This window comes from Canis lupus, chromosome 18 (genome assembly GCF_048164855.1).
Source record: "Canis lupus baileyi chromosome 18, mCanLup2.hap1, whole genome shotgun sequence".
Classification (NCBI taxonomy): Eukaryota; Metazoa; Chordata; class Mammalia; order Carnivora; family Canidae; genus Canis; species Canis lupus.
This window is the reverse complement of record NC_132855.1, coordinates 50085005-50111089: the sequence shown is the minus strand read 5'-3', so window position 1 is coordinate 50111089 and position 26085 is coordinate 50085005. Positions and strand designations below refer to the sequence as shown.

The 26085-nt window shown below is 35.7% G+C and overlaps 1 long non-coding RNA gene and 1 pseudogene across 1 annotated transcript in view; one reads left to right on the top strand and one right to left on the bottom strand.

Moving 5' to 3' along the window:
- Positions 1-26085, bottom strand: part of LOC140609187 (uncharacterized) — a 121913-nt gene that overhangs the window by 32099 nt on the left and 63729 nt on the right. The window contains exon 2 of the long non-coding RNA XR_012011128.1: positions 3160-3295. This is a non-coding gene — a long non-coding RNA (uncharacterized lncRNA). The remainder of the gene's footprint in view (positions 1-3159; positions 3296-26085) is intronic.
- On the top strand, positions 22533-23768 carry LOC140608528 (developmentally-regulated GTP-binding protein 1 pseudogene; annotated as a pseudogene).

Genomic DNA, 26085 nt, shown 5'->3' with positions numbered 1-26085 from the left:
TATCTATATTTTAAATTCCACATTTTCCATATTTTAACTCTATATTGAGAATGTAGAAAAGATTAATGAAAATTTATAATTAAAGACAATTTTTTTAAAAAGCAACATCTGCATTTTTTGTTTTACTTTCCGTATTTCAAAACAGGAAGAATTTTGTCTTACAATTAGTTTTAGGAAAGAAGTTTCAATAAGTAGACAAAAAATGAAATATTTCAAATGCATATTTCTGATGTGCAAGATTACTAAAGTTCATACAATTATTTTTGTGTGCTTAATTTCTCAGCACAAAACATCTGCTTTCAGAAAGACTACTGAAGGTTTTCTTTATATTAGTTTTTTTCAGAATTCTCCAAAATTGTCTCATAAAGAGGTTATATTGTATATTCACCTAGCCCCATGGCTCCTGTACTTTCTTCCTATTTATATTCTCAGCAGGGAGCTACTAATGTTTCCTAAAATACACAATAAATTGTTGTCAGCTGGCAGTCAAGTTAGTTATATGCCTGAAGCTATTATATTTGAAGCAACTTTCCAATTAATACTAAATTATATTGATAGGCTTTATTAAATACATTTATCCACCATAAACCCTTCTGGATCAATTAATTGTTGTATAACAGAACTTTTAACTTTAAGGAAGTCCCATACCAAGAAGACAACAATATTTTGTTGCAAATGCATATCTTTTTCATTTAAACAGATAATAGCACATTTCCTGTGGTCAGATTTACAATGGCTCCTTTCAGGTAAGCTCCTATCTTACTAATTTTTTTTAAGATTTTATTTATTTATTCATGAGAGACACAGGCAGAGGGAGAAGCAGGCTCCCTAAGGGGAGCCAGATGTGGGACTTGATCCCAGGACCTGGGATCATGACCTGAGCCAAAGGCAGATGCTCAACCACTGAGCCACCCAGGTGCCCCGTACCTTATCTAAATTCTTAGCAGATTCCCCACACTGACAGAATGGGCTGGTTGTGAGAAATCCACTTCTACATTCCTGTCCCTGAGCATTGTACCTATGATACTACAATGGGAAAGGTTGACCTCATAGAAGTATTTTCAAAGCAAAATAAAGTACTTTGGAAGCACTGACTCTTCAATCACCTATTTTACGGATGGAGAAATGAAGATCCCTCCCTGTTGTCCATAGTGACTTCTGTTCTGTTGGCTTCTCTTTACGTAAGGAAAAACATTTTAAACCAGATCTTTTCATGTACAATATTTCTTTTCTCAGAGAAGTATTTTCAATCTTTCCTACATGGGAACTTGCAAACTTGGGAAAGTTTGAGAATTTTGACCTAGTTTAAGATTAAAATTATTATCTTTTACTAATTATGAAATGGACCATTTTCAGGTAACAATAAAAGAATTTCTAATCTATGCCAGGCATTTTATCAGGCATTGAGGATCCAAAGATGAATAAATATGGTTCTCTGAACTGAAAGATCTTGTAATATAGTGAGGAAGACAACATGACAAATAACTATAACTCACTAAAGTGATGTCATAATAAAGGTGCATATAATATGCAGAAAGTACAGAAGGTAGGCAGGCTACAACAAACAAACATAACGGAACTTTATATCTGATCATTATGCCTTCTAACCCTGCTTGCCTTTTAAATAAATACCATTTAAGTCCTGGTATTTTAAAATTGATGTTTTTGGTACTGTGCTATGTGACATTTCATCAAACAATTTATTGAATTTAGAATATATAGCACATTGATCCCCAGTATTCCCTTATCTAATAAATCCATCATTGCATTAAGGAAGAAGATAAGAGTAGTTTTTGATCAGCTTTCTCTAATAAATTTGTGTTACTGACCACTTTTTAGTGTTTATATAGCAATAGTATTTCTTGGGTCATAAATTTAAAGCAGTCTGTAAATCATGTAACTCAACTTTGTGAAAACTTTCTAGACATTTGAACCCTATTCATTCCAGAGTAGAAAAAGCCTCGGTCTAAACTATGTAGGGCATTGAACCTAAAAAGGAAGTTGAATAGTTGCTTCTATTAAAAGTGTGATAATACAACTCTTAGGTCAACATTTATCTAAGCTCTGATGGGAGAAGATCCCCTACAAAGTCATTGGCCTTTTGATTTTAAATGTATAATAACAAAAAAATAAAAAAATAAAAAAAATAAATGTATAATAACAAAAATCACAATAAAAAATAAAAAGTCAATTAGGAAACTAAGACATTAAGTTTTCCAAAAATTTTCACATGCACATAAGTCATTTAGTCCTCAGAAAAATTCTATGAAGTAGTTAATATCTTCACATTTAAATATTTAGAAACTGATGTTCTGAAAGCTTAGAGGATTTGCATAAGAACACACAATAAGGAGACAGCAGCCTGAGCAGGACTTCAAAATCTACTTTGAAATTTCATAGTAACATATTTCCTAATCTAAAATATAACATTTAAAATTTTTTTCCAAACATCCTCATTTATATCTAAATATATAATGCACAAGTATGACTATAAGCTTCATTATACTGAAATTATTTATAAATTAGAAATGACTAAAGATTGTTATAGTTAGTTAGCAAAATCACGTGAATAAAGGAAATAGATTATAGAGTTAGAATCAAAACTCAGTTCTATTAGGTCGCCTAGGTGGCTCAGTCAGTTAAGCATTCAACTTGATTTTGGCTCAGGTCATGATATCAGGGTCTTGAAATGGAGCCCCAGCGTAGAGCCTGCTTAAGGTTCTCTCTCCCCTATCTGTCCCTTGCCTCTCCCCTCCCCCACACTCTCTTTAAAAAACAAAACAAAACAAATAAGAAACAGTTCTGTCACTTCCTGTGTGACCTTGAGCAAATGATTTAAATTCTCTGAGCTTCTGTTCCTTTTATGTAAAAATACAAATAATATACATTGCACATAGTACTTGCGTGACAGATAAGTTCTAAGAAAAATATGCAGGGCCATGGTGTCATAGAGTAGACACTCAGTAGCTAATACTAATTTTACTTTAAGAAAAACTATCCTAAGGGTTGATATCCAAATTTTTACTATTGTTTTCAATAGAGTAAAACAACTCCAAGGTTCAGGTATAGGACATTATGCATTTATTTTTGTCCATGAATAGCTAGCTAGTGTATCAGTTTTTTCCTTCTAAATATAATAATTTCTTAAAGAGAGCTTACCTGGTGATTTGTCTATAATGTTGCCTGTGGGGTAGGTGGAATTAAAAATTTATATGAATCTTCTCACATTTATAGTCGATTGAGAATCCAGCTGGCAACAGGATCACAAGGCAGCCATTATTTGAAAGACCAAGATCTAGAAAAATAGGAAGCACTAAGAAATAAGTGTAACATACTTCTTCCCCACATTTTCCCTTGAAACATTTGATTAGAACTAATCTGAGCAGGCAGGAAAAAAAAATCAAGAAAATAAGAAAAGCTTTTGTTAAAACTCTCAAAAGCACAGATTTTGAGAGCTATAGCAGGCCCATTCCTCTAGGTTATAATTGCGAGTTCAAGATTCTCTATTACCATAGACCATTCAAGGATGGCCTATGGTAAATATTTAGGGCTTTCAGTTGGGATTCCCGAAGGGCTACAGTTGTTTGTAAAGACAAACTGGAATCAGCACAGCACTCAAAAATTCTGAAATTGTTTCAATCCATATATGGATAAAGGTGATTTCTTTGCCTACTAGAAGGAAATTAAATCCTCTCTGGAGGAAGAAAACATCACCTAGTACCTCTAGAACTTTTCCTACAAAATAGTAGCATTCACCAAATCACACACACACACACACACACACACACACACACCCCAAAAGCCAGGCAATAGAAAAAGGTATTCCATTTATATACTGTAAGAATCAGACAAGGACTTTAAAATAACTATAGTTAACGTGTCCAGGAAAATAGATAAGATATGGAACTTTACTAGAAAACTGATTTTATTACAAGCAATCTACTGAGAATTCTAGAAAGTATACAATGAATTAAATTATAAACTTAATAGATATTTTAGTAAATGCTTAGACACCACACAAAAGAAGATTAGTAACTAGGAAATAGATCAGGAAAAAAATTAGCAGTCTGAAGTACAAAGTTGGAAAAAAATTTAAATCTGTAACAGAGAATGAGAACATTGAAAATACTTAGCATGCATGAAAGAGGATAAAGAAAAAACAACCTATGCACATGAGCTGTCTACCTGCTGAAAAAGAAAAGAGAAAAACTTAAAAGAAGATAAAAGGGCAAAAAGGACCTATTACCTTCAAAGGAGTGACAATGAGACTGACAGATCACTGAGCAACATGTTGCGAGTCAGAAGGCAGTGAAGTGATAGATTTAAAGTACGGGAAAAAAAAATAAACTCCAACCTAGATTCCTTCAGCCAGTGAAGACATCTTTATTTTTAGGTATTTATTATTATTTTTTTTTGTGAAGACATCTTTAAAACGATATTGTGATGAGGAAATTTTCAAATAAACAGCATCTGAGAAAAGTCATTTCAAGGACAACTGTACTAAAAGATATGATAAAGTAGTCCTTCAGGAAGTAGAAGCATAATGCAAAAGGATAAATAAGTTTGGGAAATGTAGAAATGAAGGTAAATCTAAATGAAGACTGACTGTCCTGAATAATAACATCTCATAGAGTTTGAAATGCGTGCGTGTATGTATCTATGAATGTATATGGGTTTGTGTGTGTGTGTATACGTACACACATATTCATATCCTACATATATATGCACTTGCATATATATACAAATATACATATATAATATACACTCCATGTTTATATATACAACATGACAACAATAGTACAAAGGTCAGGAGGTAGAAAAATGAACTTAAAATGTGTATGATTATTGTATTGTCCAGGAAATGGTTAAAACATTAACAAGAAGTAGACTGTGGGGGAAGCCTCTAGAGATCTCATTTAAAAATAATAAATACAAGTATATAATTAAAAGGCTAATGGATAAAAAATATTTTTAAAATTATATGATTACTCCAAAAGAAAATAAGAATGGAGAAAAAATAAACAAAACCAAATAGAAAAATAGGGGGGGGGTACAGTAAAGCTGATTTAAATTCCACACGCATCAGTACTTAGACTAATTATATGAAATTTAAATCAATTAAATACTTCAAATTTCTTTAAAAGACTGTCAGGCTAGTTAGAAAAACAAAACCAAACTGAATACTGCTTAAAATGGATACACATTACATATGAAGAGACAGGAAATTTGAAAGAAGGGATGAAAATACATAGCCACACGACTACCAAAAAAAACAATAACAAAAATTGCTAATAGTAATATCAGACAAAATACATATCAAGGTAAGGAGAAAAATGAGAAATATCTCGTAATGATTCGGGGTTCTCCAAAGCAACAGGGATCTCCAGAGAAACAGAACCAAAAGGCTCTATCTATCTATCTATCATCTATCAAGAGACTTATTATAAGGAATTAGCTCATTGAATTTTGAAGGATACCAAGTCTCCAGATCTGCAGTTGATAAACAGTGTAGTTCCATTCTGAAAGACCACAGCAGGAAAAAAACATAAAACAAAACAAAACAAAACAGACCCTCATCTTCCAGGTCCAAGACAATTAGGCAGAAACAGTTTCCTATTGCTACTGGAAAGGTCAGCCTTTCTGCTCTAAACATACCTTCAACTGACTGGAGAAAAGCCACCCACACTGGGGGAAAGCAAATGCTTTACTCAATCTGTAATGAAATGAAATGTTAGTCTCATCGAAACACCCTCACAGACACTCTTAGAATAATGTTTGCCCAAATAACTACGGCCCAGTCAAGTTGACAGGTAAAATTCATCACCACCATAATGAAAAGATTAATTCACCTGATGGATATAACAATGCTAGCAATATGTGTCTCCCGAGGTTGGATGGGGGCACAGTTGACTAGAAAGCCTAAAAGGCAGAGACACCAGATAACTATGCCAAAGGTACAAAATTAGCTGTGGAGAGGTTGCTGCATATTGGGCATCACTTACATCTTCAGAGGTTGTTCATGTAAAGGAGGCATGAGCCCTCCCTGTGGATCAGTAGACGAACATTATCTCACAGGGAAAATGATGATAATGATAATGAATATTACATCTGTCTGTGGTATGGATGGATGGATAGGTTGTAGGTAGATACAATTTCCTCTCAGCAGCATGAAGTTAGTTCTATTTATTATCAACCCATCTTCAGATTGAGGATATTGAAGCAAAAGATATTAAGTAACCTGCATTTTAGAATCAGGATTTGAACTCAGGTAGTCGTTCCAGAGTTCATTTAGCACCACACTATGTTATGTAAACAGAAAAGCCTAGATAAAGTAAACCACCAGAAAACTGCGGATAGGTAGGAGGAAGGGAAGAAGCCAGTCAGAGAAAATTATATCCCTATATCACAGGAATCTAAGAGACAAGTAACCTTAAACACCTACCAGGCTCAAAACCAGAAAACTAACTTGGCAGAATCAAAAGAGTACACCTCATTGGCCCTGCTGATATTTTTTCTGTGCTTTCCCAGTTTTACCCTAGAGAGATTTGGAACTTAGGTTTCTGAAAATAAAATATCACCTTCTTTGGGTTTCTATTGTTTACCGCAACACTTTAAAAAAAAAAAAAAAACAGAATCACAGTTTTAAAAAACAGCTTAACTCCTCTATTCTCTTATTCTGACTTCACTCTAAGAAGGATCCACACTATTGCTTGCAGTTCATTATAATTTGCAAATTTCTAGTCTCACCTGGTGTAGGTCCTCACAAAAAGGATCAAATGCTTATATTTGGAAACACAGGGTAAATGAGAAAAGACCACAGATTAGTTGTTGTGTTTTTCTCCTAACAGTTTTTTTCCTTGCCAAATCAATTAAGTAAACAAGCTGTGGCTTCCATTCTAAAAATAGAAAACATGCACTTACAGTTGCCCAAATATGTTTTCCTTTTCATACATAAAAGGAAATACTCAGAGGATTTAATTATAACAAGACTTTGACATTTGTGACATCAATATGATAGGTTAGTTACTGTTTGTGTGCTTTCTCTAAACACAGAAACAAACTGAAGGATCCAGCAAGCCAGCCTCAATGCTGTGCCACAGCTGACAGGCTGGAAATTTGCCATATGGATACCATATTAGTTGCAATTAGCTGACAGCTCTTGGACAAAAAAATTTTGTTATTCCTTATAGAATTTTTCAGTGCGGAACAGAAATATTGGAAGAATTAATATAGCCTTATGGAGGTGATGACTATTAAAGAAAAAAAAATGGTTAATAGCAGCCTTTGTTGTGAAGCTGCAGGAACTCACAGATAAGGGCCTAAAATGTTGCTTTCAAAGGGAGAATCCTGAAGACCACCGCCCCCCCCCCGCAAAGCTGCTTTGCAATAGTCTGGATCACATTAGATATAGGGCCCCCCACTATCTGAAAATAGGTTCCTATGAAACCTTTTGGTAAACCGAAGTGGCCTAATGTAAAGAAGCAACTATCATTAATATACAGTTGACCCTTGAACAAGGCTTTGAACTGTGCAGGGCCACTTATAGGTATATTTTATTTTTTCAATAAATACAGTACAAGTACTACAAATGTATTTCCTCTTACGATTTTATTAACATTTTTCACTCGCTCACTTTATTGTGAGAAGACTGGATATAATACTTACAATATACAAATATATGTCAATCAACTGTATGTTGTCAGCAAGGCTATCAGTCAATAGCAGCCTATTATTTGAGTTTTGGGGAAGTCAAAAGTTCCATGCAGACTGTCGACCGCGAGAGGGTCAGTACTGCTAACCCCGTGTTGTTCAAGGATCAACTGTATATGGAAAAAAAATTAAGCATTCCCAGGCCCACAAAATAACTTCTTATAGGTTTTGCTGATACCTTGGGTACATCTTGCTAAGAGATGCAGAAAATAAATTGAGATAAACACAGATGTTCACAGACATGGTTCAAAGCAATAGCAGCTGAGATGCTGCGTGTAGTTCCCGGGGAAGGCGCTAGGTGGCGCCACTCGGCCGCTGGGATGCACACTGTCAAGTGTAATTGCTCCCTGCAAAAATGCTGAACGCCATTTTTGCTTTTATGGAAAATGAATGCCATTTTGCACTTTTCGTAAAAGCAAAAATTCTTTCCAGATTTCCATTGGTTAGTAAAAGCAGGTATTAATGTAGGTCTTTCACAAAAGCAAAATGGTGGAATACAAACTTTGAAAAAGCAGGGAATACCTGTATTTTAAACTTCAAAGTTCAGCTGGGGCAAGGTGTTAGAAGATAAGACTAGAAAGATCTTGCTGGGAAACAGTTCACAACGGGATAGTCATTAAGAATAACAGCAGGGACATTAACCAACAAGGATCTTCCAAAGAAAGAATTTTCCAAATCCTCACTGGAACATCAGCCAAAGGACTATATTTTACCTGAAATCTGCTGATTCTGAGTATTAGCTTTTTAATCTAAGGTTTCTCACAAACAGAATAATTTTTTAATTCCCTTCTCAGCTATTCCTTTTTCTGAAGACAGTCTTAAAGGCGCTGATAAATCTTATTTAAGATCCAAATTGTTGGGGCACCTTGGTGGTTCAGTTGGTTAAGTATCGAACTCTTGGCTTCAGCTCTTATGATTTCAGAGTCCTGGGATCAAGCCAATATGGGGCTCCAGGCTTACCGTGGAGTCGGCTTGCGATTCTCTGCCTCTCCATTTCCATCTGCCCCTTCTCTGCTCTCTCTCTTCTCTCATAAATAAATAAATATATAATATTTTAAATAAATAGATAAAATCCAAATTGTGTTTCTAAAATGAAGAGTTTCAGAGATCTCCTCTATTGATAGATAAATAAAATGGAAACAAAGCATGAAACTCCTTCACCTGCTATGTAATACTCTTTTGCTCTTTCTCTGATCTCTATATATTGTTATGAACAGTTAGACCAGTCTGGACCACTCAGATCTGAATTTCAGTTAAAACCTTCCTTCTTCTAGGAATCATTTCATGACTCTCCAAATGTTTACTTATGGAAGAATTCTTGGCTCTCCTCCAAAACACAGGATTTGTGCAAGACACATTAGAAGAATATAAATGTTTAATGTTATCAAAATGTGTTTCTATAGTATCCTCTATTTCTTATAATACTTAGCATGCACCATATTGAATCTACTTATTTAATTTTTTCCTCTACTAATCTTATAAGCCCTATGAAAACAGAAGACTTGCCTTTCCTGTTCATTGTTATATACTCGGAGCTTAGTGCAAACCCTGACACACAATGCAAACCCCATAAATATGGGGGAAGAAATTATAAACTCAAAAAAAGCCTACACAAAATTTCACATGGTGAAGTTTTGACTCAGAACAAATATTTGAATTTTGGACAGCATGTAAAAATAAGAATAAGCCAACAAAATCACCAGAAATCAGGGAGGGATGCTAAGTATACCTAAATCAATTATTTAATCAATTATTTAGAGGATACTATAAAAAATGTGAGACATAGCAGCAAAACCTACCAATAGACAAAGAACATTCACCATAAATAAGATGAAAATTGTACCAGTTATTCTGTCACAAAAAAAAAAAAAAAAACTTAATAAAGCCATGTCTTTTGCAAAGGAAGTCACCAAGGGGAAATAGAAGAACTCTGGGCAAGATGGTGTCACAATACTCCGTCAGATATTTATGCTCATATTTTATCTCTTTTAGCCCAATAAACTTGTTATTTCAGGGTCTTTGATGAGTCTTTTCTGTCACTTGGTTCTTGTGAAGTACATTTAAATCTGTAATAGGAAAGGATGTTTTAACCATCACTCAAAATCCAGAATCCTCACAGAAAAGATTGATAACTTTCACTACATTAAAAAAAAAAATCTGTATGTCAAGAAATACCATAACTAACCCCAAAAGGCAACCTGAGAAAACTATTTGTAATTCTATCACCGACAAAGGATTACTCTTGGCTAGAATATATTAATTGCTAAAAATACATTTTAAGAATGAAAAATAGGGATCCCTGGGTGGCTCAGCGGTTTAGGGTTTGCCTTCAGCCCAGGACGTGATCCTGAGCTGAGCCATTCGGTCCCAAGATCGAGTCCCGCATCAGGCTCCCGATGGGGAGCCTGCTTCTCCCTCTGCCTGTGTCTCTGCCTCTCTCTCTCTCTCTCTCTGTTTCTCGTGAGTAAATAGATAAAATCTTAAAAAAAAAAAGAAAGAAAAATAGGTGAAGTCATGAAAAGAAAATGCAAGTAACTTTTAAACACATAAACATGCTCAAATTCTTCTATAATAAAAAGTATAATTAAACTACTTTGAGATGCCACTTTATCTTATCATATTTGCAAAAACTGGAAAGTTTGAAAAAATACGCCATTAGTAAGATGATGGGAAAACAGGCATCCTCATAAACTGCTGATTGGAATGTATATTAATGCAATTACTATGAACAAAAATTTGTCAATTACTATTAAAATTACAGAAACTTCTGATACAACAATCCAACATATGACATTTTTTTTAAAAATTTTATTTATTTATGATAGTCACACAGAGAGAGAGAAAGGCAGAGACACAGGCAGAGGGAGAAGCAGGCTCCATGCACCAGGAGCCCGACGTGGGATTCGAAGGATCGCGCCCTGGGCCAAAGGCAGGCGCTAAACCGCTGCGCCACCCAGGGATCCCCAATATGACATTTTTAAGATATATTTGCACAGGTGAAAAATTATATAGATGCACACATTTGTTTGTTGCAGCATATTGTCTAACAGAAAGAGTTTACATTTATATTATCAAAATAAGTAATATGAGATTATTAATAATATTAATAATTATTTATTAATAATAAATTATGGTATGGTATGGTTTTATAATAAATTATAAAAACAATAAATTGTTTTTATTTTCATAGAAATACAAGTCCAACAAAATTAAAATAATTATTAAAAATACACAATAAAACTAAAATCATGGTTACATAAACTAACACAAACTCTAGTTCATAAGAAATCAGATAAAGTAAATTAAAACATGTGTAAGTATTCCCCATTGATTTTGCAGACTTCTATATAGACAGGAAGAAGAAGGGCTTTGTTAAGAAAAAGAATGAGAAAGAGATCCTGTTGGAATATATCATCCAACAGTATGTTTTAGGGAAGTATCTGAGAGGTATATTTTATAATCCTTTCAGTAACAGAAAATAACTCTCAGTTGCCTTCAGAACTGACTGACAAATTGGCTTGAAATAAAATTCTTAGATCAAAACCTTTTTCCTTCAAAATTCCACTGAAAGGGCCTCCTTCACACCCAATGCTGGAGTAGGTTGTACACAACACACACACACACACACACACAAATACATCTTACATTTCACTTTCTGTTATGATATATACATAATTATTTCACTGATAAACTTTGTCCCCACCATCCTGGAAACCCCACAATAATAAGGACTGTGATTATTTTATTTGCCTATTATTCACCTATATTTATGTCAGATACAGAGTAAGTATATAGTACATATCCTTTTTAAATGAATAAATGAACAAATGAGTAAAGACAAATTAAGTCCCCATCTATATTATTTCATTTCCCTCTGACATTTACCATTAGAATAAAGGCATCTAAGGAAAGGTAAATTCTGCTCTATAGTAAGTAAACTGCATATTCTAAGCTCATGCTTAAAGCATCTTTAATCCTCTTTTGAATTTGGTAAGAATTTATCTATGTGTGAAGCTTAGTCTCTACCGTTGAACTTTTTTTTTTTTGAGATGAAATCATTTGGATTCAAAATTTAAATTCCCCCATTAAGAGGTAATTATGTCAATCAGTGATGCAAGATCTTGGGCAAAAATGTGAATACAATAATAGCTAACACAGAATGGCTCCCTTGTGCCACATACTCTTCCAGGGGCATGAATAATAGCCAGTTAATCCCAAATTAACTCTCTGAAGTTGGATTAATTACAAAGATGAGGCATCTGAGATTAACAAAGGTTAAGACAGTTCCAAAGGAGAGAACCATTTGAGGGACAAGAGATTCTTCTTAATGCTTAAGATGAATATCATACGTATATAAAATATGTATGCATATGCACAGAACAGATATATGAAAGAAACTCAACAGAGGTTACTTCCAGAGGGAGCTAAGAATCTAGAGATAGAGGAGAATTGATATTTTACTATAAACACATTTGTACTTTCTGAAAAGTTTGCTATGTGCATATGTTACACTTCCAGTTTAAAAACAGAGAGAGAGAGAGAGAGAGAGAGAGAACATATTACCTATTCTGAATGTGTGTTATTTATGCTCCACTTGGTAAAGGATACCAACTGAAGAGAGAAAAGCCAAGGCCAAAACTGTCAATACCAGTCTTGCCCATGGCCAGTCCTGTTTGACAGAGAGTATTTAGGGTAATTTATAAACACAAAATATATGTATTTTATAAATGTTATGAATATGCCTTCGGGAAAAATATATATCACAAAAATATAGTTTGTTTCCTTTTCTTTGAGTTATTTTATATATTCATTTTAAAAGGCCCCTGTGAAATGTATTCTCACTGTAATATGTAACTCTTCACTAGTCCCTATTATTTATTAATAGAAAGCTATATTGTGGTCTATCTATAAGTAGTGATATTCAGAAGTATTTCTTTGAAAATGGCAACACCTTTTTTGATCCCCATAATTCCAGTTTTATAATCATTCAACATCAAATCAGGAACAAGTCTCATCATTTTCATCATACTGAGGTGGTATGATGAGATATCAGTTCAAGATATTGTTTCAGTTAAAAGGGAAAAATACCCATAAAAAAAACCTAATCTACTTGTCTGTTTCAAAATGAAGTTTTTTTTTTTTAAGCTGTAATCTGATGGACAAGAAATACATGACAGAAGACTTACAGTAAGATGAGCCACAGCTGCTTGTTTTGCCTTCGGTTCAATCAGATTCACCAAAGAAATAATAATTCATAGGAAGCAGGATGGGATGGGATGGGATGGGATTGGTAGTACTTTTTCACTTTTGAGATAAGTACAGGCTACCCTGAACTTTAACAAAAGTACTTAATGCTTATCAAAAATATTTTTTAAATAAGTATATATCTGATGTAAAAAGCGCCACATCATCTTGAGAGATAAAGGCTAACAATAATAGCTGACATTTACCAACACATTCCAGCTGACCTTGCACTCTTCTATTATCACATTTAATATCCCGTTTTTATATGTTCAAGATGATGAAACAAGTGTCACCAGGGTAAGCAACTTAGTCAAAACAAAAAACACTCAAATTCAGGATTCTCCATTCTAAGTTCAGAGTTGAGCATGTAGCATTTATTCACCAAATATTTATTTATCTCCTCTCCGCCGGGTGCTCTTAAAAGACCTTGAGATGCAATCCTTTCAAGGAACTTACTTATTACTGGGAGAGACTGATGGTATCAAGTGGACTAACTTATTTTTTTAAATAACATTTGTGATAAATTATATGATGGAAATACGGAGTATACTGTAATTAAGACTGAGGTTGGGCTTCTTTGAGTAGAGGGATGAGGGCAGACTTCTCAAACTGCAGCATTGAGCACAGCCTTAAAATCACAAAAGAAGCAGCTTGTCTAAAGCAGAAGAACTTACAAGCAGAAAGAAAAACACAGTCCCTGTTTTAAGAAAGAACTGCATCTGTTTGTGGAGCCAATATAGGAGGCCAGTACACTGGACTGTAGAACCAGAGGGAGAATAACATGAGTGAAGTCTAGCTGAGAATGTGGGTGGGGGGAGAGACAGATTATAATAAGACTTTATAGATGCTAAAAGAGTTTGAATTTTATTCTAAACTAGGATTTCACTTAAGGAGTTCAAACCGGAAAGTAACTCTGTCTAATGACATTTTTAAATGTAAAACATGCTTGGCAAATAAGCAGGTGATAATACTACTTGGTTAAGTAGATTTTATACTCAAACAAAGATAGTTTTGAGGATAAAAGGAGGCATTACTAATAATTACTCCATGACAACGGGTCTACACCAGGACTGTCTCAAGTATATCAGTTGGCTTTTGTTACATAACGTACTACTCATTGGATTTAAACATCAACATTTATTCAACTCACAATTCTAGGAGTCATTTAGAAGCCTTTTTTTGTGGTCTGAGCCTGCTTGGAGGATTTCCTCTGGGTTCACAGGCAGATTGAAGAAGGCCTGTCTGAAGATGTCTAAATAATCTAAGATGGCCTTTGAATCACTATAGACTTCCATTACATAGATCTTCCTCACAAGGAAAAGGAAATTTCAACAATTTGGCAAGTAGTTCAGGAATTTTTACAAATCATAAAGCAAAAATTAGCCAAATATATATTATTCCTAGGAATAATTTTATTTGAAAGTGGTTTATATCTTGAATGATAGTAAATAATACAGATCATTTGAATACAGTCTACACTCAGACTTTTTGCTGATAAGGTTTTTTAAATGGTTAGTAAAGACAGATATATCATACATTTATATATTTCTTCTTTTTGCTTATTATTTATATCCTAACTGGGGACTTGTCTTTTTAAATTTCCACAGAAAATGATTTAAGTTGTTCTATTAGATATATTCTAAAGAGACATCATTTCTAGGAAGTGGAATATTTCAATATCTCTCATGTATCTTTATCTTCTCCTGAATTTCATACAGACTTTCTCTGCTATTATTAATATGTAAGATTTTGTTTTAATTATATTATTAGGAACTGCCTAAGTTCATCTTAGGTACAGTTAACAAATCAAATTTGGTTATTTTGTAGATACCATAAAATCTCCCTTTCAGTGCCACATGCTGGGTCCAGTTATTTGAATATATTTGGGTGAAAGCCAAGAGAAGAGGACCATGTATTTTCTGAGAATATGCTTTTAATTACATAACTCACTCATCACCTCCTGTTTTCAAGACCAAAGGAAAACTATGGAAGGAGGTGATGGAAGCAAGACCATTTGGTCGAAATACCAAGTGTTTATAGAGACTTGTGTCTATGCTTTAGCAAAGTAAGGTAGGGTGACATTTAATTATAAATACAGACCACCTGAAATCCATCAGTGCTAGCTAAACATGAGCAAGACGGGCAGTTCAGGGTCGAAGAGTCTCATGGTAGGAAAATCGCATGGGTATTAACAAAACTCATAAGAGTTTATTTTCTTATTCCTTTCTTAATAAAAAAATATTCTTTCAAAAGCTCCATTTAAATTGGTTCCTCATAATTGCTCGTAGAGAAAGGAGAAAATATTATCTTTTTTCTTCAAACAACTTGATAAAATCTTGTATCTGCAGGTAACCAGAATTTTCAGGTGTATCATGAACTCCACTTAAAAGAAGTACATAAGAAACAGATCTACCACACTCAGCCTATCTGGACAAAAAAGCCTTATAGTTCACTTTGTGGGGCTGAGTGATTAAGATGAGCTGTCTACATTAATCAGATTAAATAAGAAATGGCCAAATATCTATTATGTGCTGCATGGAGACCAACAGTAGCTTGAATTCAAGCTAGAAAGTTTTAATGAGGAGACTTAATTAAAACACACATCATCTTCAGAAATAGTCCTTAATTCTGAGAAAAATCACTGCCAAACTTAGCTCAGCTGTAGTAATTAGCAGAGACTGGGAATTCAGAGAGCTATCCCGTTATAAAAATGTATGCTAAGGAGTGACTTTCCAGAATATTGTCTGGAGTGTGTATTCTTGAGGCTCTGATCCTATGACTGAGACTCTTGTAGATTTTGGCAGAACAAGACTTTAAGTGGTACCTCAGTAGACCCCTACCCATGAAATACAGAGATCTGATCTAAAAATCCTGACATCCAGGAACCTCAACATCAGAGACATGGACTCACTACATTCTTCAATTTTTTAATATCTCAATTTAATTGGAAGTATTCTTTCCAACTGAGCAGAATCTGTCTCTTTGAGGTTTTCATGCACTTTTTAATATTTGCTCTCTAAAATTACCCAGATGAAGTTTAATCCCACTTTTCCATACCTGTATATGTCATTGTTTTATTCTTCTCTAACACAATAGGAGTCCCTGATGTTTCTACTGTGCCTCATAATCCTATTTCAGGTCTTACCACCATCAGGATCAGTTCCTTCTGAAAGAAAAGTGGTTGCTGTCCTTCTTAAACTGTGATACCACAAAGTCTAATCTACTCAGTGTGTCATATTTTTTAAAGATATTTATTTACTTATTTGAGAGAGTCAGAGATAGTGACAGAGATAGCATGAGTGGAGATAAGAGGTAGAAGCAGACTCCCTACTGAGCAGGGAGCAGGATGTGGGGCTGGATCTCAGGACCCTGAGATCATGACCTGAACCTGGGGCAGACGCTTAACTGACTGAGCTACCCAGGCGCCCCCATTCAGTGTGTCTCATAAGGACTTATGCCTCTAGTGCTTCGGACTCTCAAGTTTTGTAATTGCTTCCTAATTTTCCATTAACATTTTGGCAGTTACAGCACACTGTTGGCTGACTTTGAACTTGTAATCAATGAAAACTCCTGTCTTTTTCTTATGAACAGCTTCTGAGCCAGGTTCCTCTATATTTTGTACTTCATCAGTTGATCAAGTCCAAATTTGTTTCATCCTTATTGAACAAATGATCAATATCCACTTTAAGAAAAATTAGAAAATACAGCAAGCAAGATGAGCAAGAATAAAAATTAAGTATAAGTCATCCCCTTTATTCCAAACATGTGAAGACAACTAGTATTTCCATTTTGGTAAATATTTTATCAACCTCCTTTTTTTCTATGCATACATACGCTGGCTGTTGGATATTTCTGTGCATTTTTTTTGTGCACACATACAAAACGTAATTATATATATTCTATGATCTTATGAAGTTTTTCCAAGTTGTAACTTTGTAAATGTCTTTAAAATTTTTAAGATAAATATTTATCCATCTATATTTCATTTGAAATGGCTTCACAATACTCTAGTTTCAGATGTAACAACACTGTACAAGGTACTACAGCCATGTAACAAACCACTTCAAAATGTAGTGACTTAAAACAAAAATCTTTCTTTTGCTTACAAATCTAGAGTTTGGAAGAGCTTAACTGACTTGTCTCTGCTCTACTTAGAATCAGCTATAGTGGCTCAAAGGCTGGAGGCTGGTTTTATCTGAAATCTCACTCACTTACATGATTAAATACTGACTTTCCACTAGAACACTTACAAGTGACCTTGCCATGGAGTCTGGGCTTCCTCATGACATAGAAACAGAACAAACAAGGTTTCAAGGGACAAAAACTCGAAAAGAGACAGAGCCAGATGGACGTCATATTGCTTTTAAACATCACTTTCATCATCTTCTAGTCAATGAGAGATCCACAAAGTCCTAGCCAGGTTCAGGGGGAGGCAAAATAGACTCCATCTGTAAATGGGGGAAGGGTAAGGTTAAGGAAGAGCATGTGGGACTAGAAATATTTTTATGACGATTTTGGGAAATTACTTTTGCCACAGCCGTAATTCATTTAACCTACTTGATACTGTTTAAAATTCCCACCATTATAAAAAATGCTGCAGAGACATTTCTCAAATATACATTTGTGAGTATTTACATAATGATTTCCCTAGGATATATTCTGAGAACAGTGATTACTAGGTCAAAGTTCACCCACATTTCTAAGGCTTTCGATAGATACCAGCAAATTGCCGTTCAGAAACAGAATGGCAGTTTAGACCCCAATCACCAGTCCGTGAATGGAAAAGTCTATTTCCTAACTCCAACTTAAAGACTGGGTATTATCAGACTTTTTAATATTAGCCAGTGCTATATTATTGTTATTTAAATTTGAATTCCTTCAATTATTAGTACATTTGAACATTTTATATGTCTACCAGTTATTTGTATTTCTTCTTAGAAATTGCTTTTTCTTGGCCTTTGATCACTTTTCTTTCGATCTCTCTCTCTTTGAAGTGTTTTAGAGAATTTTCTGTATTGAGGACATTAAGCCTTGTCATATATATTGCACTGCTTTTCCAAGTTTGTTATTTGTCTGTTATACTCTATGTAAAGTTCCTATGTTTTCCTGTACTCAAAAGAATATTCATTTCTAATAATGGTTTGAGGCCTTCTTCTTCAAGATATACATTATGTAAAAATTAACCTATATTTCCTTTGAATACTTTTTCTAAGATTTAATTTCCATAAACTTTTTTAAAGATTTTATTTATTTATTTGAGACAGAGAACATGTGTGAGAGCAAAAACAAGCAGGGAGAGGGGCAGAAGGAGAAGGAGAAACAGACTCCTCATTAAACAAGGAGTCTGATATAGGGATCAATCCCAGGACCCTGAGATCACGACCTGAGCTGAAGGTAGATGCTTAGCTGACTGAACCACCCAGGTGCCCTTAGAAACTCTTTAATAAATCTGAAATTTGGGGCAGGAAAGAAATAGAAAATATTTTTTTTCTAAATAATTTTCTTGAAAATCTTTTGTTTAATAATTCATTTTTTCTATTGTTTAAGGTGTCACTTTTATCACAAATCAAATACTTAATACACTAGTTCTTGAGGTTTTGATCTTCTATAGGCTTCTGTTTATCTTTCTCTCACAACTTATTTGTCTATCAAGCTATTCCTCTGCTTCTTTCTCAATGTATTCTCATTACACTGTTATAGACAGTGCTGCTTCATGGACAGTGATATGTGAACTTTCTTGTTTCTTAAAGCCATTTGTAAATCTCATAGAAGTTTTGGATTCTCTACCTTAAAAATATCTTCTCTACCTCGAAAACCTCTGTATCATAAAATTGTTTTCAATCAATTTCCTATAATTATCCATCCCTGAGATGTGTCAAGTATCATCCTTGCACATATCTTATGAATTTAACTCCTGAGTATTTTATTATTTAGATTGTTACTGTGAATGAGCTTTCTTTTCCATTTAACACTCTGTTATGTTGGTTTGTTTATAACATACAGAAAAGCTGTTGATTTTTAAAAACAATTCTTTTTTGTCCAGCTACCTTTTTTAATTCTTTCAATTTGAAATTTAAATACTTTCTTTTTTTATGTTGTTTATTTATTCATGAGAGACACAGAGAGAGAGGCAGAGACATAGGCAGAGGGAGAAGCAGGCTCCCTGCAGAGAGCCCCATGCGGGATTCGGTCCCAGGACCCTGGGATCATGCCTTGAGCTGAAGGCAGATGCTCAACCGCTGAGCCACCCAGGCATCCTGATGAGCCACCCAAGCATCCCTAAATACTTTCATTTTGAATGAATAAGTCATGGGGATGAAAGCTGCAACATACCAGATGTAGTCAATGATATTGTAATAGTTTTGCACAGTGACAAATGGTAGCTACACTTGTGGTGAGCATAGCATAATGTGTCAAATTGTCAAATCACTATGTTGCACACCTGAGGCTAATGCAACATTGTGTGTCAACTATGCTAAAATAAAATAAAATAATAAAATAAAATAAAATAAAATAAAAATAAATGTTTTCATTTTAAATCCTTAGTGTGTTCTATGTAGAAAAACAAACCATTTGCACTGAATATAGCATTGCCTTCTCTTTTCCAGTATTTAAATATGATATATATCATGTTAGAACATATAAAACATACATCCCGGTTAGGATATCTAAAACATTGCTAAACAATAACGGAGATAATATACTTTTACTTTTATCCATCTTTTAATAAATAAGTTATTTTGAATACTAGTCTTACCTGGCTACCTGTGCAAAATAAAAACTCTTGCTGTGTTCAGTTTCCTTCTGTTTTTCTTTTCTTTTTTTTTTAAGATTTTATTTATTCATGAGAGACACAGAGAGAGAGGGGCAGAGACACAGGCAGAGGAAGAAGCAGGCTCCATGCAGGGAGCCCAATGCAGGACTCGATCCCAGGACCTCAGGATCACACCCTGGGCCGAAGGCAGGGGCTAAACCGCTGAGCCACCCAGGGATCCTCTCCTTCTGTTTTTCATAAGTTTTTGTTCTATTCCCAGTTTATTAGCCATAGATGTCTTTTTATACTTTTTATTGGGATATAATTCACTTACCATAACATTCACCCTTTTAAAGTGTACATTTCATAGGTTTTAGTATATTCACAAAATTATGCAACCATTATCCTTAGCAAATTCCAAAACATTTCATCATTCCAAATAGAAACCATTCACTAGTAATCACTCCCCACTCCCCACTTCCCCCAGCCCTAGTAACCATTCATCTACTTTCTGTCTCTGTGAATTTGTCTATTCTGGACATGTCATATAAATGCTTTCTAATCAGATTGAGCCCATTGTTTCCAACTCTTAGAGATATTTCTGAATTCTAATTCTACTCCAAGTTACATTAGCTATTAATTTTACACTGCTAGATGAATGTTGATTAGTATTATAAGTGTGCCTCTGTGTTCTAAGTCAGTAATAATATTCAAACAGGAAATGTGCAACTTCTAGGTAAGAATCTTCTGTTACATTGTTACAAAAAGCTTAAAGTTCTCAAGAATCATCTTGTCAGCATGTTTTTATTTCTCCTTCAAGCATGTTTTAAAAACCTGTTAAGTGATTAGCTAAGAACATGGTATACCAGTGAAACCCTACCAAATCCTGAAATTAAGGGATTTTTTTGGCAAAATTTATTCTAAATTACCACATAGTAACTCCTACTAATCAATACACCCTGTTCTTTATGTGAATAAACTGTCCCTTTCACAACAAAATTGAAACTGTTCTCTAGCACTTTCTTTAAGATTTCATTAATTTATTCATAAGAGACACAGAGAGAAGCAGAGAAATAAGCAGGCTCCCTCCAGGGAGCCCCTTTCAGGACTTGATCCCACAAGCCTGGGATCATGACCTGAGCCAGAGGCAGATGCTCAACCATTGAGCCATCCAGGTGCCCCCTCTTCTCTGGTATTAATTACAAATCTAATAACCTACAATTTTCAGAATAATATCTTTTTTAAAAAAACCCAAATTGTTAGTTTTTCTCTACTCTAAATTCTGTAATCTTCCCTTTTTTCCATAATATCTCAAAAATCACAGATAATGTGGCAATTGCTAATTACCACTTTAGTACCTGCTTTCTATACACTACAGTCTAGAGGAGAAAGAAAGGGACAGCAGTATAATTCACATCTCTCTGCCAAGTTGCTATCAATTCTTATTTCAATGATTCAATTTCTCATTCCCCCCCAAAATTTTTTGATTAATATAAATTATCATGAAAAATGAAGAGTCATGGACTCTGACAAGTATGGCATGGAGAAGAGCTCAAGGAGTGGTCCCATGGAGCGCTCAGAGTCTTCAGATCCTGTCCCCATAGAGCCCAGTGACCTGCCTCAGGGGCAGGGCTAGGTCTGGCCACCAGTCCAGGAAAGGGTGAGAGGGATGGAAGCTGATATGTTCTCCTAAGCTCCTCTCACCATCCAGTTACCCCCACCCCCACCCAACCCTCAGTGCTTTAGCTGTACCCAGGCATCCAGAAAGAGCTGGCTTCCCACTAGGGTGAGGCTACAGCCACCCATCTGTTAGAATCAGCCTCTTCCTAATACACTTATTTATAAAAGAGGTAGATCTCCTCAACCCATCAGAGCTCTGGCCTCCTACAGATGTGTATATACACATGTGTATACCATAGAACTAAAACAAAAGTGGAGCCCTATATGTTAAGGACAAAATTAAGTTGGCCAGTGCAGTTACATTAAACAAAATAAAACAAATTTATCTTAGTTACAGAAACTTACAGCTCTTCTCAGAAATCTGCAAAGGACGCCAAGCCAATCCCCAAACACCAAGTCTGTTACACCTCATCTTTGGATTTCCTGTTCTACTGACTAGGCTACCCTGATCCAAATAAAGAAGAAGACCACTAGGCAATCAGGTGAAAAAGCCAAATATATTCTGCATTTGCCTTATTAAAACCCTTTAGTATGGGGGCACCCAGGTGGTTCAGTTGGTTGGGCAACAGATTCTTGGTTTTGGCTCAGGCCACGATCTCAGGGTCCTGGGATGGAGACAGCACTCATGCTCCCTGCTCCTCCAGGAGTTGGCTTGAGGATTCTCTCTCTCCCTCTGCCCCTGCCCCCACACGCTCATGCACCAGATCTGTCTCTCTCTCAAATAAATAAATCTTAAAACAACAACAACCCTTTAGTCTGTGAGCAACTCAGAACTCACAACTCCCATAGCCTTGAGTTTCCCAGTTTTCAGGTCAAAACTTTTGCAACAAACTTGTCTTTCTGTTTTGTTTTATTCAGTGTGCAGAGTTCAGCAATACAAACCTGTGTGCACAGAGGGGCCAGCATGAAGGTCCACAGTAAATGATGCATCCCCTTCCTTAATGAAGAAATGAAACAACAACCTTAAAAAATGGGGAGTTGGCTGAGGGGAGTGGAGAGGAGAAGGCTCCACGCTGTGTCTCTGGGAACCTCCCACGTGGAACTCTCCCTAGACGTAGGAAGTATCTCGTCTGTGCACTGCATTAGCACCAGATGGATGTGGTCAATCTGCGCCAGGTGTGTGACAGGATACAATGTGGAGACCATGGAACCCCCAAGATTTGCCACCAGGAACAGCATCTTCATCAGGATCACAGAGATCAAAGCTGAGATGGCTTAACCTCAAGAAAAACAAGGCCACAATGTCCCACCTAAATCTGATTAAGGCTTGCCTTTCTAAGCTTTGCAGAGAACTCATTACTCCAAAAGGTGGTGGTCACCGGCTAGGAGAAGATTTTGATGTGACCAGGACATAGGGATGCTCAAATATATTGTGGATTTTCCATCTGTGGAGAAATCAACACTGCTCAGTAACCTGGTAGGGGATATTTCAACAAGACAGCCTGAGTTCACTATCCCACCACAGATCCTGGTGTCATCGATACAAAAGTGCCAGGACCCAGATTCTGGATCTCCCAGTTATCAATGAAGGTGCCAAGAATGGAAAAAGTAAAGGAAGTCATTGCAGTGGCCTGAGAATATAACTTGATCCTGATTGTTCTGGATGTCCTGAAACCACTGGGACATAAGATAATTGAAAACAAGCTGGAAGACTTTAGCTTTCACTTGAACAGCAAACCCCTAACATTGGTTTTAAAAAGAAGGATAAGGGAGGCATCAATCTCACTATCACTTGCCTTCAGAGTGAGCTGAATGCTGAAAGTATGAATAGCATTCTGGCTGAATATAAAATTAGTAATGCCGGTATGGCTCTGCACAGTGATGCACAGTAGATGACCTCGCTGATGCGATGGAAGAAAACAGAGTTTATATCCTTTGTATCTATGTGTTAAATAAGATTGATCAGATCTCCATTGAAGAATTGGGTATCATATATAAGGTGCCTCACTGTCCATCCATCTCTGACCTGGAATATTGGTGATCTGTCGGAAAATATTTGGTACTAACAGAAACTAGTAAGGATCTACACCAAACCCAAAGGCCAGTTGCCAGATTACACACCTCCAGTGGGGCCGCCTTACCCCAGGATCATGTGTAGCATTTCTATATGAATATTCCCAAAAACGTTATCAAAGAATGAAATATCTTTTGGTCTGGGGGTCTTTCTGTGAAACACAATTCTCAAAAAGTGGCTTAAGACCATACATTAGAGAAAGAGAATGTCATTTAGATTGTGAAAAATCGAAGCCTTTTCCTTTCCCCATCAGTCAGGCGAAACAGCAGCTTTCATATGACCCAGCATTCTTATCTCAGGTCCCTTCTGGCTTTGGTACCTACCAGGTCAGGAATTACAAGGGGAAGATGGAGGGACCCACACTGAAACTTCATTTGTCCTATCTTAGTGTCACCTTGTATACTGAACTGAATAAAAACCTGGTAGAAGAGGGGAAAAGCCACATTGGGTAAGGATTTCACAAACATCTGCCTGGGGATTCATAATTAAGGTGGTCATAGGGCCATAAACATTTTTGAAATCTTGTTCAGGGCAGATATATGCAAATCTGAAATATGTAAACAAGGACACCTATACCTGAGGTGAGGTTAATGAATGTTTAATGAATGTGTGAGTGATATAAACTTTCAGTGATGGTGCTCACTCTAATTTTAATGCATATAGGATACATTAGTAATTACTTTATTTAAAGTTTTGCTTTTCATTATTTAATTAGTAGGAAGTAAAGATAAATCTAAATACATTCGATGACTCAAGCAAACGGCAAAATGCTATAAACTACCAAAGGAGAAAAAATTTTGTGAAAGCTCATAGAAGAGCAACTTTGTTGTTTTTAACATTCTTTACAGAAATATATTAAGATAAATATAAGTTTTATGGCAACCCAAATTTTTCATGTTTGATTTATAAATATGATGGATAGGAAGTGTTACAAAACAGCAGGTAAATCTTTAAAATATTCAGTTCTAGGATGTGTTCATGACCCTCTGTGCTTTGTGCCACATAATGGATTGTTCACAGAGCATTGATAACAATGTGACATACAGTCTTAGGCACAGTGGATCAAATCATTGAACTGGGAGATAGAAGATTGTAATTCTCATTTTGGCTTTCATTACCTGAGTGACCCTAGCCAATTCATTCATTCATGAAACAGAATTTTAGAAAACTTCTGCCATGTGCTACGATCTCTACAGTACAACAGCATAGAGCAGTTAACAAAATTCCCTGACTTCATAGAGCTTATAGTCCAGTCATTTAATGTCTATTCAAGTCAAGACACAATTTTTTTAATCTCATATGTTCTCATTTATGAAATAAAAGAATTGGGCATTTACAATGTCCTGTCAAATGTTCCTGAGCTTTCTTTTTTTTTTAGTGCTTTTATTTTTTTTAATTTATTTTTTATTGGTGTTCAATTTACCAACATACAGAATAACACCCAGTGCCCGTCACCCATTCACTCCGACCCCCGCCCTCCTCCCCTTCCACCACCCCTAGTTCGTTTCCCAGAGTTAGGAGTCTTTATGTTCTGTCTCCCTCTCTGATATTTCTCACACATTTCTTCTCCCTTCCCTTATATTCCCTTTCACTATTATTTATATTCCCCAAATGAATGAGACCATATAATGTTTGTCCTTCTCCGATTGACTTACTTCACTCAGCATAATACCCTCCAGTTCCATCCCCGTTGAAGCAAATGGTGAGTATTTGTCATTTCTAATGGCTGAGGAATATTCCATTGTATACATAAACCACATCTTCTTTATCCACTCATCTTTCGATGGACACCGAGGCTCCTTCCACAGTTTGGCTATTGTGGACATTGCTGCTACAAACATCGGGGTGCAGGTGTCCCGGCGTTTCATTGCATCTGTATCTTTGGGGTAAATCCCCAACAGTGCAATTGCTGGGTCGTAGGGCAGGTCTATTTTTACCTCTTTGAGGAACCTCCACACAGTTTTCCAGAGTGGCTGCACCAGTTCACATTCCCACCAACAGTGTAAGAGGGTTCCCTTTTCTCCGCATCCTCTCCAACATTTGTTGTTTCCTGCCTTGTTAATTTGCCCCATTCGCACTGGTGTGAGGTGGTATCTCATTGTGGTTTTGATTTGTATTTCCCTGATGGCAAGTGATGCAGAGCATTTTCTCATGTGCATGTTGGCCATGTCTATGTCTTCCTCTGTGAGATTTCTCTTCATGTCTTTTGCCCATTTCATGATTGGATTGTTTGTTTCTTTGGTGTTGAGTTTAATAAGTTCTTTATAGATCTTGGAAACTAGCCCTTTATCTGATATGTCATTTGCAAATATCTTCTCCCATTCTGTAGGTTGTCTTTTAGTTTTGTTGACTGTATCCTTTGCTGTGCAAAAGCTTCTTATCTTGATGAAGTCCCAATAGTTCATTTTTGTTTTTGTTTCTTTTGCCTTCGTGGATGTGGATGTATCTTGCAAGAAGTTACTGTGGCTGAGTTCAAAAAGGGTGTTGCCTGTGTTCTCCTCTAGGATTTTGATGGAATCTTGTCTCACATTTAGATCTTTCATCCAGTTTGTGTTTATCTTTGTGTATGGTGCAAGAGAGTGGTCTAGTTTCCTTCTTCTGCATGTGGATGTCCAATTTTCCCAGCATCATTTATTGAAGAGACTGTCTTTCTTCCAATGGATAGTCTTTCCTCCTTTATCGA